General features: G+C 37.7%; 1 protein-coding gene across 1 annotated transcript in view; it reads left to right on the top strand.

Moving 5' to 3' along the window:
- The window catches only part of usp20 (ubiquitin specific peptidase 20), a 49,550-nt gene extending 43,983 nt beyond the window's left edge, over nucleotides 1–5,567 (top strand). The window contains exon 25 of the mRNA XM_034191541.1: nucleotides 508–5,567. The gene's annotated coding sequence lies outside the window, so the exon portion shown is untranslated. The remainder of the gene's footprint in view (nucleotides 1–507) is intronic.
- The last annotated feature ends 9,312 nt before the right edge of the window (nucleotides 5,568–14,879 follow it).

Here is a 14,879-nt window from a genome sequence, read left to right on the forward strand (position 1 = left end):
CTTACATTCGGGAATGATTCATGTAATCAATTGTTTATTTCTTGTTTTTGTGTATGCGCATCTGTCCACGCAAAATAAATTCACCGTTTACTGCTCATTTGTTTGTGAGGACTAGATGTAAGTGGAAAATGCTGTGAGGCAGATTTGTGTGATGTTCCTTTTGCATGATTTTCTAAGAGCTCAATTCCCTAAAAACACAATGATCCCAAAACCCACCCTGTAAATCTTGGCTTCAGACACACAATAATAATCTGCTAGTTTACTGGAAACCACAGCTGTTTCATCTGGTTTTGGATCGCGCGTCATTTCCACCCACGTCGTCAACATTAATCACATGAACTCTGGCATTCCTGCTGGCCAGCAGCAGTCAGATGGGGAAGAATAATGGAGACTCCACATCCAGCTTATAAACACCCATAAATCTGAACTTGGCTCTTTCAACAGAAGGCCAATTATGAGTGCATTTGTTTTTAACGTTCTTTTATCTTCCATTTTCCACTTCTCCAGGTCTACTTTCTGCTCCTGCCCTCACAAGACCAGGAGGAACTCACACCTCGGTGAAGAAGCTTCATTCTGTGCACTTTGTAAATGTAGCAGTGCTCTATTCCAAGAGGATGAAATGGTACTGAAGTAATGCGCATTTTTATTTATTTTTTTGTAATTGCTTAAATTGATCCTCAATGTCAACATTTAAAATAAGGCGTCGCGCGACGTCTTTTGTTGCCGTGTTGTTGAGCGCCGCGGACAGCAGGATGAGACTGCATACTGCTAACCCAAGATGCTGAGAGGAGCGTTTTGTACAATTCTTTGTTTGAAGATGCAATTTGTTCATTAAGACTCACTGGACGCAACCGCCTAGAGACATTTGACAACATGCACTCTGCTGTTTGCCTATTTGTATATATGTAATCACAGTGTATGGCATAGGGACAAGTTCAGGCGAGAGACACTGCATAACTCACACTGTTGCACCTCCAACCTTAAATACACAGTATAGCTGAGCCCTCAGGAATGGACGTTGTAAGTAAAATGATTGAATGAATCAGGTATGACCCGAAACACCGCAGCAGGGTATTTTCAAACCAGAGGTCATGCATGTGCATGTTACAAAAGACTGTTTTTGGAATATTTGAAACTTATCACATTGCATGTAACTGCATCTTGTGACAGGATCCTGCAGGTGCCAGATTCATGTGCTCGACCCCATAAGAACAAACAGCTGGACACACTTTCCCCAGTGAAGAAAGTGTGTCCAAACGTTTGACTGGTAATGTAATGTGCTGAAACTGCAGGAAGTTTGACCCGATCTTGCACAGTTTGCAGTAGAAAGAGGAACTGCATAAAAGGTGCAAAACAGTGCTGGGACTCTATATCAACAGCATAGATAGAAGAAACTGCATTTCTGAAATGACCTACAAATTTAAGTGTTAATAAGAGTGGTTATTAAAATTACATTTCTAGCACTGTGCTGCTTATTGTGGTAAGTTACTCTGATAAATTCAAAATGTAGACATGTTTTAGCAGGACATATATTTGCACATAGTCAAAATGCTGTTAAGCGTGAATTTCATATGACGCGTAACACTTTACATACAGCCTTTGGAAGAGTTAATTCACAACTTATCAGTATAGATACCAGTATTGCAGCACTGACTCCAACAGGACAAAGGCGATCACACTCATAACTTGTCAAAGAATGAAATATTCCCCCAGCATCATGAATAACATGGACGGACAGCACAACATGCACAAACCTAGACGTGCTACAACAGTAAAAAAAAAAATAATTTTTGATTATTTTCAAGTGACTGCACATAGCTAAAATATAAATGCATTTTAAATTGATTAACACAGATGTGGATTAATAGAATCACTGATAAATGGGCTGTTGTAATTGCTATTGTAATAACATTAATTATCATAGTAATTATTACAGTAGTAGGCGCGAATGCGAAGTTAACGCAACCAATACTCTGAAATGTTAGGAATTAATCTAATGCCTCTCCATGAATATAGCAGTCTTTTTACAGAGTCTTAATCAGTTAATCACTTTTCTAATAATAATTATGTGAGTACACGTGCATGACAAACTCAACTGCTATTATTATAGTAATTACAAGAGCAGGCGAAATTGCACAGCAAGTCCAACCATTACAACGATGGGCGCGAATGTATGGGGAAACTCAACCACTTTGCAGTAACACTTACAATAGTATGCTAAAATTACATAGCAGACTTAACCGCTATTATCATAATTATTACAACAGTGGGTGCAAATGCATGACAAACTCAACTACTGTTATCTTAATTATTGCAACTGCAGGCTGAGGTTGCACAGAAAACTCCACCAATATTGTAATAATTACTACAAAAGCAGGTAAAATTGCCTGGGAAACTCAACCACTTAACCGTTGTAATAACTGTGACAATATTGGGCACAAATGCACAGTAAACTTTACTACTGTGGTAATAATTATACAAATAATGGTTGAGTTTCCCATGCAATTTAACCTACTTTAGCCATACTTATATCTGGCTAAAGTGGGGAAGAGGGATTCCACTAATGCCACTAATCTCTTTCCATTAGTGGCATTACATTTTGCAACACATTTGCACCCACTATTGTAATAATCATTACAATAGTGTCTGCAGCAATGGGCTCAAACAACAAAAGCATCACACCAGGGTTCATTTGTGTAAGAAACATGCTGAATTATTGTTTACATTATTTGTTGCAGAGCTTTAAACATATAAAATGCAGTTTTCTTTGTCAGTACTAATTCTTCAGTCATTTAGTTCAAATTAAACGGGTTTGGCCAAAAAAGGGAAAAAAAAATAATGAATCTGATTATAGCGGAATGTCATTTAAAAAAATTATGTGGATTATGTGTTTTGCTTCTTTATGTAAGAAAATATCTGCTATCATGAATTGAGACGTGTTGATCTTGAAATGTAATTTTGTTTAAGGATTGAACAGAACATGTTAGATCTAAACCAACAACTTATTTGAATACTTCTGTGTTCTTACAGATTTTACACTGATCTTACACTCTTGTCTGCTATACCTTTTATTTAACAAAGTAAATACCAGAATTCCAGACGTTAGAAATGTTTTACAACACTGCCCCTTTGGTTTCCATTTGAACACTGCCAACCCGTACAAATTCGGACATTTTCATATTTTTGACAACCAGCAGCTTCTCACTCGATTAGTCTAAACTGATGTTGGTATGTCTTCTGTTTTACTGCTGAAAAAAGCCTTGTTGGTCCAACATAGCTTCTTCTTTCTGAGAGTATTTGGTATTTTATTATAGTAATATATGTAATGTAATAAAATGCATTTAAATGCCAGAGCAAAACATATGAGAAAGTCCAACATTTGTTAATGGATACAGAGCTCTAGGAAACTGTTCATTACTGTCATGTTGTAGATCAACCAAATATTCCCCTTGTTGTTATTCAGCAGATCTGCACATACATATTTGTGCCCAGAACTGAAGGCGTTAAAACCGAACATTGTGTTGGAGTCACTATCAGGTCACAATAATATGGTTAACAAAACTTGACAAAATTTGACTTTGCAGAAACCATGTAATGGTATGATGGATTTGTGGGAACTGGTCAGATGTCTCGTGTAGCATGTGACTATTATTGTGAGGTCTGAAATCTTGGATATTACCTGGTACTTGGGAATGTAGTTGTGGAATCCAGCAGTGTAGGTGCCTTTGTTAACTAAGAAAGGTTTATTGACTTAAAGACATTCATTTATCTCAGCAGTGACATTCATGTGTCTGGGATCTCATCTTTTGAGAGACTCCTGAGAAGACCTTGTAGAGTCTTGAGGTTGCTGGACAGAGTGTCTTTGCAGGAGAACCAAAGTCCAAGTCTTTGAGATCCTGGTGTTACCCGTCTTACTCTATAGTTGTGAGACTTGGACACTGACCAGTGACTGAAGGTGATGACTGGTTGCTTTTGTTACGAGGTCTCTTTGGCGGGTCCATGGCTACAGTTTGGATGACTTTGTGTCGAACAGTTATTTTATGATGCTTGATGAGACATATTACTTGTACTGTATGGAATCATTCAGCTCCTGCTCACTATCTAAGCAGGTTGAGTCAGGTTAGTTACTTGAAAATGTTATGCTCTTCATCTAAAAAGCCTCATCAGTTCTAGTTGGAACAGTGAGAGACTCTAAACATTTATCCTCTGTTGGGTCACTGATGTCACAGTGATGTAATGACAGTTGTTAAGAGTTGTATGATTATGAAAAATCTTCAAGGAACTAAAGGAGAGTAGTTGAACTGAGGCTGCTGGATACCATGACCTGAATGACTGAGAGGCCCCTGTTTGCCAGCTCGCTGCTGCACATTACTTTGCTTATCTGAGAGATACTCTGGATTCAACTGCCACGGTGTCTTTAGATGATAGCCAGTTGGGGTGCAGCTTTAGTGCATCATGGCAACGAGTGGCCTGGTTCACCGCCTTGAGGTTGGACTGGACTGCTCGGGTTACATTCATTGCAAACAAATCTGCATGGATAACTAAACCTAAACTGGCTTCTGTCATCAATAAATTAAAGTGGAATGAGGCAAGGTCAAGGTTGTGTCATCAGCAGAAACTGGAGATAATTCATCAAAAACCAAATAATTTATGTAAATCTAAAATAACTTTTGTGGATAGACTAGTGTTGTGTTCAGGGGGAGTCGTGGCATACTGTACATTGGATACCGTAGCATGAAGCATGCTACGTTGTCTGGGGATAAACACCAGCCCAACGGGCCTCAGGGCCTGTATAGGATGTACTAGTTCCTAAAATAACAGTGGTTCAAGGATAGACCCATGTGGAACTCCGTATTATGATTAGTCTTTGTTAGCATTTCTAATCTACTGTACATAGAGATAAATTGCTCTTACAGCTGTTGTTTCATTCTACTTACAATATATCCAATAACACAGAGAGACTCTTTTTGGGGGGAGTGCAAAGAGCTAGCCAATAATAAGAAAGAACAATTTTTATTTTTTTTTTTTTGTAAAAATGGCATTGTAGTGTTTATTTATTTATTTAAAATTGCCAAAGTTTAACTACAATAGATAATTCTGTTGGATTTACATGTGCTATGGTTAGCTGCTGTTTTGAGAAGTGCAATGGAAGATGAAAAATCTCAAGTGTATAAAGAACATGTTTAACAGATATTGGTCAATTTTACAATAAAAGTGAAGGTAGAGTATAGAGCAATACTGATGTACAGTTGCCTGAATTAGTCTTTGCTTGTACCCCAAAACTGAACCATGTGTGTAAGATTTCCATTTCATGTTCATTCCACTGCAGGCAGTACTGCGATTGGAAAGATTTCACCATTAATGCCCCAACACCTTTCATAGAACATAACAGGACATACTTAACTCGTGTTTGCGTCACATTTACAGCATGTGGCTGTTGTGGTCATCATAATAGTCATGTTTTGTTTATGTGGGACTTAAGTTGTTAACAGCTCAGTGGGATGTCTTAATGTCTGTATAGCTGATGTAATCATGCCTGGTTACATGAATAAAGTCGGTTGGTCTTTCCATGTTTCCCGGGCTGAAATTTTGAAAATCTGCATGCCCAGTGTTACCTTCAGAAGCCCCGCCTCTGTACATCTGAAGCCTCCTTACTGCATAAGCACTGATCTCTATACGCGAGATTGGATGCTATACTAGAGACTGTATTATACATTTAATGAAGCCATTAGGTATATATTATGGATGTAATGATAAACTGGATCTATGTATCAATTCAACAATCTAGTATAATCAATACAAACTGGAAACATCTATATCATCATTCCTTTATTTTGAAATTCCCACGGCACATCAGTGTCACCCTTTCTTTCCATGTGCATCTCATTCCAAAACATTCAGACTGTGGTAGCAGCCTAACACCAGGCAGACGATATGCATATGTTGTCACCTGATATTTGTCGCAGACCCCTGATTGAATCAAATTGTGGCAGACTTTGTGATACAGTGCATCCAGTATTCACAGTGCTTCAGTTTTTTTTCCATATTTCATGTTACAGCCTTATTTCAAAATGGAGTAAATTATTTTTATCCCTCAAAATTCTACTCACAACACCCCATAATGACAACATTTTTTTTTTTTTTGCAAATGTATTAAAAATAAAAAACTAACACACCTTGACAATTTAGCCATTGTATGACGAGCATATTTAAAGCGCTGGCATACGCTAGCGTACATCTAATACAGTATGGGTAAGTTTTATATAAGTTAAGAGGATGTTGAAAAATTTTGGGCGTGTGCAATATTTTCGACATGCCAGCGTGTGGCTCATACATCCCACATACGCAGAGCATAAGTTGTAGGTAATTTATGGGAATGTTAACACACATTTCTTGTAAGTTACGCATAAGTCGAAATAAGTACATTAATGCTATCCACTATGAAAGCTGCACTTCTCATGCAAATCGATTGTGACAAATATTAAAACCATTCACACATGGAGTAAATATAAAGTCTTAATCTTATGTGTTCATTTCATTCAGATTCATCATCACAGCCTGATGAAAATGTATCCACATAAAGCGTCCTTATTTTGGAAAGGACATCTGACAATACTTTAATACCTTGTCATGGCTGAAGAAATGTAGAGTTTTTAAAGAAGTCCCACCGGCACTTTGTGCCAAAACAACTAACTTATTTTAAAAGTTGAAAGTCACAGCGCCTCATTCATTCATGTCAACGTTTACCACAGACATCAGCCGATTCTTCAGCACTCTACACGTATCCCATGATCCACCAAGACAAAAATAAAATTGCAAAAATGTTAAATTCCTCTGTTTGGCCTCCGTGTGGAGTGGAGAAGCTGTGGAACAGTGTACGCCTGCTTGATGACGTGCTCATCAATATTTATGTGCTCTGCCTGCCAAACAAAAGGGTTTGGCAGGTAGTCGAAACACAAGCCAAGCCAGACTAAACTGTTCTGACCCACACCATACCATGCCGTACTGACCCGGACCACTCAGTGGAACTGGGGCTGTTACCATGTGCTGCCGAAATTGTCATGGTGTGACAGCTGCATAATGTATTCGGTGTTCACAAATGTGTGATTTTTCGCTATAAAGTTCGCAGGACCTCCCAAACTATATTAATAATTATGCATAATTACCAGTCAGCCATTCTGTAAATTTACCAACTAGACAATCATTATCACATTGCGGTTTTTGTTAATACTTACAACAGCAAACGTACAATGAAATACCTAAAACAATTTAATAAAATTATTAAAAGAAATGGCATAGCGGTTTAGACTTCTGGCTGAATCGGACAACATTGTATCATTGCATTGTTTAAAATCTTTACATATGTGGCCCAAAGGTTGTTCGTGGGGGCTGTTAAACTGTCGAATGGAGATAATGCAGAAGAAAGTACAAAATAATTCTTAAGGATGCGACACAAAATGGAGCATACCATAAATTTCGGAAACCCACAAATATTTGCCCCTTTTTAATGTATAACGCACCAAATATCCACATATATTCAGGAATTTGAATTCCAGCAAACCGATGTCATGAAGAAGTCTCTACTAACCATCCTTAACCAGCTCCATCTGGCAACGTAGCTGCTAGTTATAAATTATTAGTTGACACATTGACTTTAAAGTAGGTTATGTTTATTAGAGGGAGTTATGACCAACGTGGTTATCCAGCCAAACAATTTTTAAATGTGACTGTGAAACATAAATAAATAGAATGGAGAGTTGGCCTGTTTATGTTGATTTGGAGAGAAAGACACTATGGGCAGAAGTGATGTCATCTCATGCGTATGCTGAGCTGGATGCAGCCCAGACGGAGGAAGGAGAATACGCTGGATAACAGGAGCTGATGCACAGATTTCTTTCCCCCCTGATGGCAAGAGCATCAGCTCACTGAAATGCAAGTAAGTGCAATATATATATATTTTTTAAAGAAGAAGGGGTTCAGGAGGTGGCTTTAAAGGCTGGACTGATATCTGCACTTTACCATGACCAAAACATAGCTTACATCCGGCACTGTTTGAAAATGACCGACAAAGCTTCAATATAATTATAGGTCATATACGCCATAGAGTTCAAAAAACACTAGAAACCTTTGGTTGTTCTCACTGGACTCTGTCCCCTCAGTGGGATGACATGGGTGTGGCAGGTAGCAGCAGCAGATCCGTTGTCCCATCTGAAATTTTGGCTCTCCTTCCAACAGACAGATTTTCACGATGAAGATTTCGGAAGGCCAGGTTCACATCTGGCAAAATGACTCATAGGAACCCATGCACAGATTTCCCTGCAGCCCCACTTACCACTTACTTTATCTGGGATGTACAACACCTATAAATGTAAAGATGATAAAATAATTAGTGCACACAGATACAATTATGTGTGGGACGTCAGAGGATCGAGTCATTTTATTAGCTAATGCAGCTTCTATGAGAATGATTGCTTTTCTTTTTGTTTAGTTTTTCTTCTCTAAACTGCATCTGCACTGGTGGTTCTAGGAAGGAAGGGCCAGGTGGGCCAGACCCCCTCTTCCCATGAATGCACAAGAATTGAAAGTGCTGAAAAGTCAGCATAAATAATATTTTAAAATCATTCACTGTCTTATTGTAATAAACCATAATCATAACAATCCAGTCTCATGCCTTTTTCATGCTCCTGTCACGAAATTAGTCTTTATTTATTTATTTATTTTTACAGTTTCTAGTTCTTCCCCTAACCATCACGAAATTAATTTGTGCTCCCATTACGAAAATGTGGCTGTTTTCGTGACTGTATCACAAACTAGGTGATACCATCACTAAATGGTGTGAGATTGGGTTGGATATTTGGGTATCATCCGCTTCCTTAACCTTACTCTCTCCTACAACACGGCTCAGTCATGCTGCTGTATCCTTTGGATCTCCAGCTCCGATAGTAGCTTCCTTCTATTGATGTCACGACACTGAGTTACCAGGTGCTTCTTGGTCAGTGTGGAGGTTGGTCTTCTGTTCATCCATAGTTTTCCACGTGTTGCATGTAACCTTTCTCACTGGGTCTTCTGTCATAGGAGCATTCCGTCAGATCAATGTTGTTAATGCTCTTGTATCACATACTATGACGACATCATGCATACAAAAATCAAATCTGGTCTTATGGTATAAAGAAAATAACTGGCTCCGTTCTGGACCCACCAGGTGAATTGTGCCACCACCGCCTCTGTATAGCTATTCAAACACCAGATTTTAAATATTTCACCTCAGTGGTTATACAATTTTTTTATTTATTTTTTTTACCTACTTTTGATGCCACAGCAAGAAAGTAGAAAGGGTACTCAAATGTGTTCTCACTTTTTTTGCAACAGTACACAAGAGGATGATATTTTCATGTGGGGAGGTGATGGTCTAGTGGTTACGCAGTGGACTTGAGACCAGAAGATCCTCTGTTCAAACTCCTGTCTGGCCAAAAAAATCACTCAGGACCTTTGGTCAAGGTTTTTAAACCTCAAATTGCTCCCAGTTTGTACTGAGTACTTTCCATGGCAACACCTTCACATCGGTGTGTCTGTGAATGGGTGAATGTGAGACATCACTGTAAAGCGCTTGGAGCTTCTGATATAGATGGTGAAAGCGCTATATAAATGCAATCTTTTACCATTTATATTTTGTCTGATGATTTCTCATTTGGAAATCAAAATCATTTTAATCTATGTATTAAGCTGCATTTTCTATGTTGTCCTCTACAGGTGATGTGCATGGCTTGCAGGGTAATTTCCAATTTAAGATGAGAAGACAGCAGCGCTCTTGAGTGCGTACAACTGCCAACAGCCAGCAATCTACCATTGTCTTGTTGTACAAATCACCCAGAATGATTGTGTCCCCTGGAACCACATTTGGACCATCACCAGATTTTGAAGGATTCCAATATTTTTACAGATTTTTATTTTAAGTTGTTTTTTGGTTAATCCCGAGAATTTCAATTTTTAATATGAATTTATTTTCATTTATATAGTGCCAAATCACAACAAAGTTGCCTCAAGGCGCTTCACACAAGTAAGGTCTAACCTTGCCAACCCAAAAAGAGACAAAGATCAAACTAGACTGATTTTCTGAGCGTTCAGACAGAAGAAAGAATATGAAATGGTTCATTTACTGGTGTTTGAACCATCTGCCTTCCTTAAATGATGCGGCGCTCACAGGAATGTAGGTCCAGATGAGAGTTCTCAGAGACTGTGTGACCCTCGTGCACTGACTCAGCTTTCTGGAGCATCGGTAAATGTTTACACACCGTGTGCGGCAGCGTTGGAAGACAAAGAACATCTTGAGAAAGAGCCTGGTTATTAAAACTCTGTAACCTTTCAACTTGTTTTGAACGCCATCAGGAGCTGTGGTGCTGCCCCACTTGTCCTACCGTTTTTACTGCAGAAATACTTCAGGAACATAATCCAGAGGAACGTAGTCATGTTCCCTGCGGTGGTGGGCATAACTAACCTAAAAGTTAGCTTTGCTAATTGCTAATCCGCTAAGTGAAATGTTAACTCTGATAGCGCTAAACTGATAAAGTGCTAAAACATTTAGCTGAAGCTACCGCTAACTTTGGTTATATGAAATTTTTTTTTTTTTTTACTCCAACCACGCAAAAAAGATTTAAAGAACTGAAATTTTAATATATTGTGTAAATATAGAGGTTCTCCAAAACATTTAGAACAGCATACCAACATCAGATGCATAAATAATTAATATGAAAAATAATTACATGAACAAATGAAATAAAACATTCACTTCCTTTTACCACACATTTTATTCACAGTGCAGAAACAAATAAGTATTAAGGAATAAAAATGCACATGGAAAAAAATTGTAATAATCTAACAAATACGTGATGCTTGTGGCCTTTGTGCTATATGTCAATTTCACTTATTGGATTAACAATTGTGTATCATTTTTGTCTTTACAAATGTTTTTGGACATTATAAAAAAATGTTAGTTGACTTAATGTTAGCAGAGATAAAAATTTAGTGGAAGCTAACTGGGCTGCTAATGATTTTCAAAGTTAACTGCAAAGCTAATCTGCTAACAAATTAGCTTCACTAATTAGCCAGTTAATGTCACTAATTAGCTGTTAGATGATTAGTTGAACTGTGCCTACCACTGGTACTCTGCCACAATACTGTTAAATAATTTGAGATGTAGCATATTATTTACTTTCTTGATAGAATAAGCAAATTTAAGACAATGCAGTATATATTTAAAAACATGAAAACATTTCACATTCAACTTCTTTAAGGTGTTTTGCAGAATGTGTAATTTCGACATGTTATCAAAATGCATCGCAGAAAATATTGGCAATAATGAAAAATATACCAAGAGTTAGTTTAATCTCACATACTTGGCAAATATATCAAGTGCAAATTGTTACGTGTACTGTGTCCAAGATGCCCACCACATAAGACAGTAATGTGTACCCTCACATTTTTATTGACACCCCATTTGTTAATGACTATAGTTCAAATGGGGTTAACTACAGCTTAGATGAGGTGACTATAGTACAATATGGGGCAAATATACATCACTTACAAGTGAATATAGCTCAGATCTGTAACTACACAGCTAGAATGGGGCAACTATACCTCATCTGGAGGTAACTACACCATTTTAGTGGGACTACAACTCTGTTAAGGTCATAATACCTCAGTTGGTGGTGACTGTAGTGCATTTTGGATGATTATACCTCAAATGGGGCTGCTATGAGTCAGTCGGGCTGACTATAGCCTGTTGGGGTGACTATAGCCCACATAGGGGTGAATGTAGCTATGTTAAGGAGACTGAATCAATTGGGGTGATTATTTAACTCATTTGGAGCTGACCATACAGCTGAGTCTGAATTGCTCTGTTTATTGGACTATAAATCAGTTGAGGGGATTATAGGTCATGTGGGGAAACAGTAACTCAGTTGAGGAAAGTATAACTTGGTAAAAGTAACTATAGTTCATTTGAGCTGATAGAGTTCACTTGAGGTGACTGTCTCTCTTTTAAGGTGACTGTAAATCAGCTGAGGGGACTATAGGTCATTTATAGTGACTACATTTCTGTTGTGATGACTGTAAATCACTGGAGATGATTATATCTCAGGGTGAATATATCCCAGTTTGGGTGGGTACAGCTTGGTTATGGTGGCTGTAAACTAGCTGAGTAGACTATAAGTCATTTTGGGTGACGATAGCTCTGTTGAGATGACTGTAAAGCAGTAGGTTCGTTGAGGTCATTTTAGCTCAGCTGGCGGTAACTATAGTTCGGTTTGAAGTAACTACAGCTCATTTCTATGATTTTAAGTCAGTTGAAGTGGGTATAGCTCAATTGGAGGTAACTACTTCAGTTGGGGGCGAGTATAGCTTAGTCCTACAACTATAGGTCAGTTGGAGGGTGTTACTTCTTAAAACTGCTCAAGGAGCCCATTGCCCCAGAACATCAACCTCACAAAATTTTGGAACATGTTCTTCAGAAAGAAGATTCAGAGATTATAAGTATAAAGTGTCTTATGAGCTGATTGCATGCACCGACTAGCCATGGGCTGCGCCATGTGTTCCCAGCTGGTTGACAAGTGGACCATGAGAAGGACCAGCCGCAGTGCCATAGAGCTCACTGCGTACCCACAGGTTCCGCAGGGAGCGTACCACAGAGTGACAGGTCTCCACTACGCATCGTCCTTTTCTGACGCTGAAGACTGCTGTGATGACACCAGCTCAGGCAACTCTCTTAATCTGGACTGGAACACCCAGGGAACTGATGACTGACACGTCAGCTGCAACAACCATAAGAATTTTTACTACACTGCAATGTGAAAATATACAACAGTGTACAAAAAAAGTACAGTAAATGTGCTGCATTCATGAGCCTTGCAATGTTAGAAAATGAATTTTTAAGTTAAATTTGCAGCCACCGTCTCTAATAGGAGATATCATCAAAATTTAAAGTTTCTGTTTTGAGTTTGTCCCAACCTTTTCACCACATTTTCTTAAAATCACTTTTTTTTTTCAGAAAATGAAAAAACACACTTTTAACTTATATTTCAATATTTTTATATAGATTCTACTATAAAGTAATACGTATGTGTGTTTCACAAAACTTTTCACATTTTCACCAAGTTATCTAACAGTTATACAAAAGTTCTAAAGTAAATAAATAAAATAAAAAACATTTCTTTATGGTTTTGCATTTGTTTCAGCTTCTTCTTTTTGTTCAGGGTTGCCAAAGCTAATTTTTCTACCAGATGCAACTTCACATGTACACAAAGATTTTGGCTACATACTATATTTTCCTCAGGGATGGATCCAGACTCCAAAACTGACAGACGCACATTTGTGAAAGTTCCCCCCATTTTTCCAAATCGTAACTGTTGTGATTGTATGATCACACGATTGTAATATGCTCTGGCAATCGACGCACGATTTCAATTAAAAATCAAGAATGAAAATCACTCACACACACACACACACACATATGTGTGTGTATATATATATATATATATATATATATATATATATATATATATATATATATATATATATATATATATATATATATTCTCAAAACAAATCCCATTTCAGATCCATTTTTATTTTTTTTCTGTTCACATCATAAATTCCATAAGTACATGACAAAAATGGTAAAATAAAACACAATGTGGAAATTTTCATCAAAAATAAAATAAAATCAGTAAAGCTATTTACCATTAAGGAAAGTTTGATGGCTTAAGTATATATTTTATGATTACTTAACAAAACAATATATTATTTGAAGGCATAATGACAAAGTTGACTTTCAAATCAGTTATAGTTGCTTTTACCTTCTCTGTATCACGTAAACGTATAATATTTGAAACTTGATATTTCAAACATATACCAGTGTATGTGTCCATCTAATAAATTATGCAGCTGTCACATGATGACGATTTAGCCAGCGTATGCTGACAGCCCAGTTGCCACCAAATGGTTTGCACGGTATGATGCGTGTCGGAACAGTTAGCCTGGCTTGGTTTGTGTTTCCACCGCCAGCAGAACCCTTTCATTTAGCAGGTGATACATGTAAACATTGACACGCACGACATCGAGTGTGTGTACACTGTTGCGCAGCCTCTCTTCTTCATCAAAAAGATTAATTTAGCATTTTATTTTATTTTTGTCTTGGTAGATCATGAGATTTATTTTCATTATGGGAAGAGTCGACTGATGCCTGTGATAAACATGACGTGAATGGATGAGGTGCTGTGACTCTTTCTACTTTTAAAATAAGTACATTTTCTTGTTGTGGGACAGGCTGGTTCAGGCTGAGAAATACACAAAACACAAACACAAAAACATTACGTTTCTTCAGCCACGACAAGGAACTAAAGTATTTTCAGATGTCATTTTCCAAAATCGGGACGGATAAGTTTTCATCAGGCTGTGATGATGAATCCGACTGAAACAACGTAACAGGTAAGACTTTATATTTACTCTGTGTGTGAACGGTTTTAATATTTTTAACAGTCTGAACTGTTTGGATGAGGACAACTCAGGTGTTCAGCCAATCAATGGACGTATTTCAACTTATGAGTAACTTAACAAGAAAGGTTTGTCAACAATTGCATAACTTACCTACAACTTATGGCCCATGTCATTTGCTGGCATATGTGAAAATATTGTGCGTGCCAAAAATTTTTCAACATACTCACCGTATTACGACGTATATCAGCGTGCTTCAACGTGCTCTTAACATACACAAAACTTGCTCATAACATATTCGATGTACGCCAGTGTATGCCAGCATTTTTAATACGTTCCGCATACGCTGGCTAAATCGTCATGGTGTGACAGGGGTATAGGTGTAACAAGGG

Source organism: Thalassophryne amazonica, chromosome 17 (assembly GCF_902500255.1).
Source record: "Thalassophryne amazonica chromosome 17, fThaAma1.1, whole genome shotgun sequence".
Classification (NCBI taxonomy): domain Eukaryota; kingdom Metazoa; phylum Chordata; class Actinopteri; order Batrachoidiformes; family Batrachoididae; genus Thalassophryne; species Thalassophryne amazonica.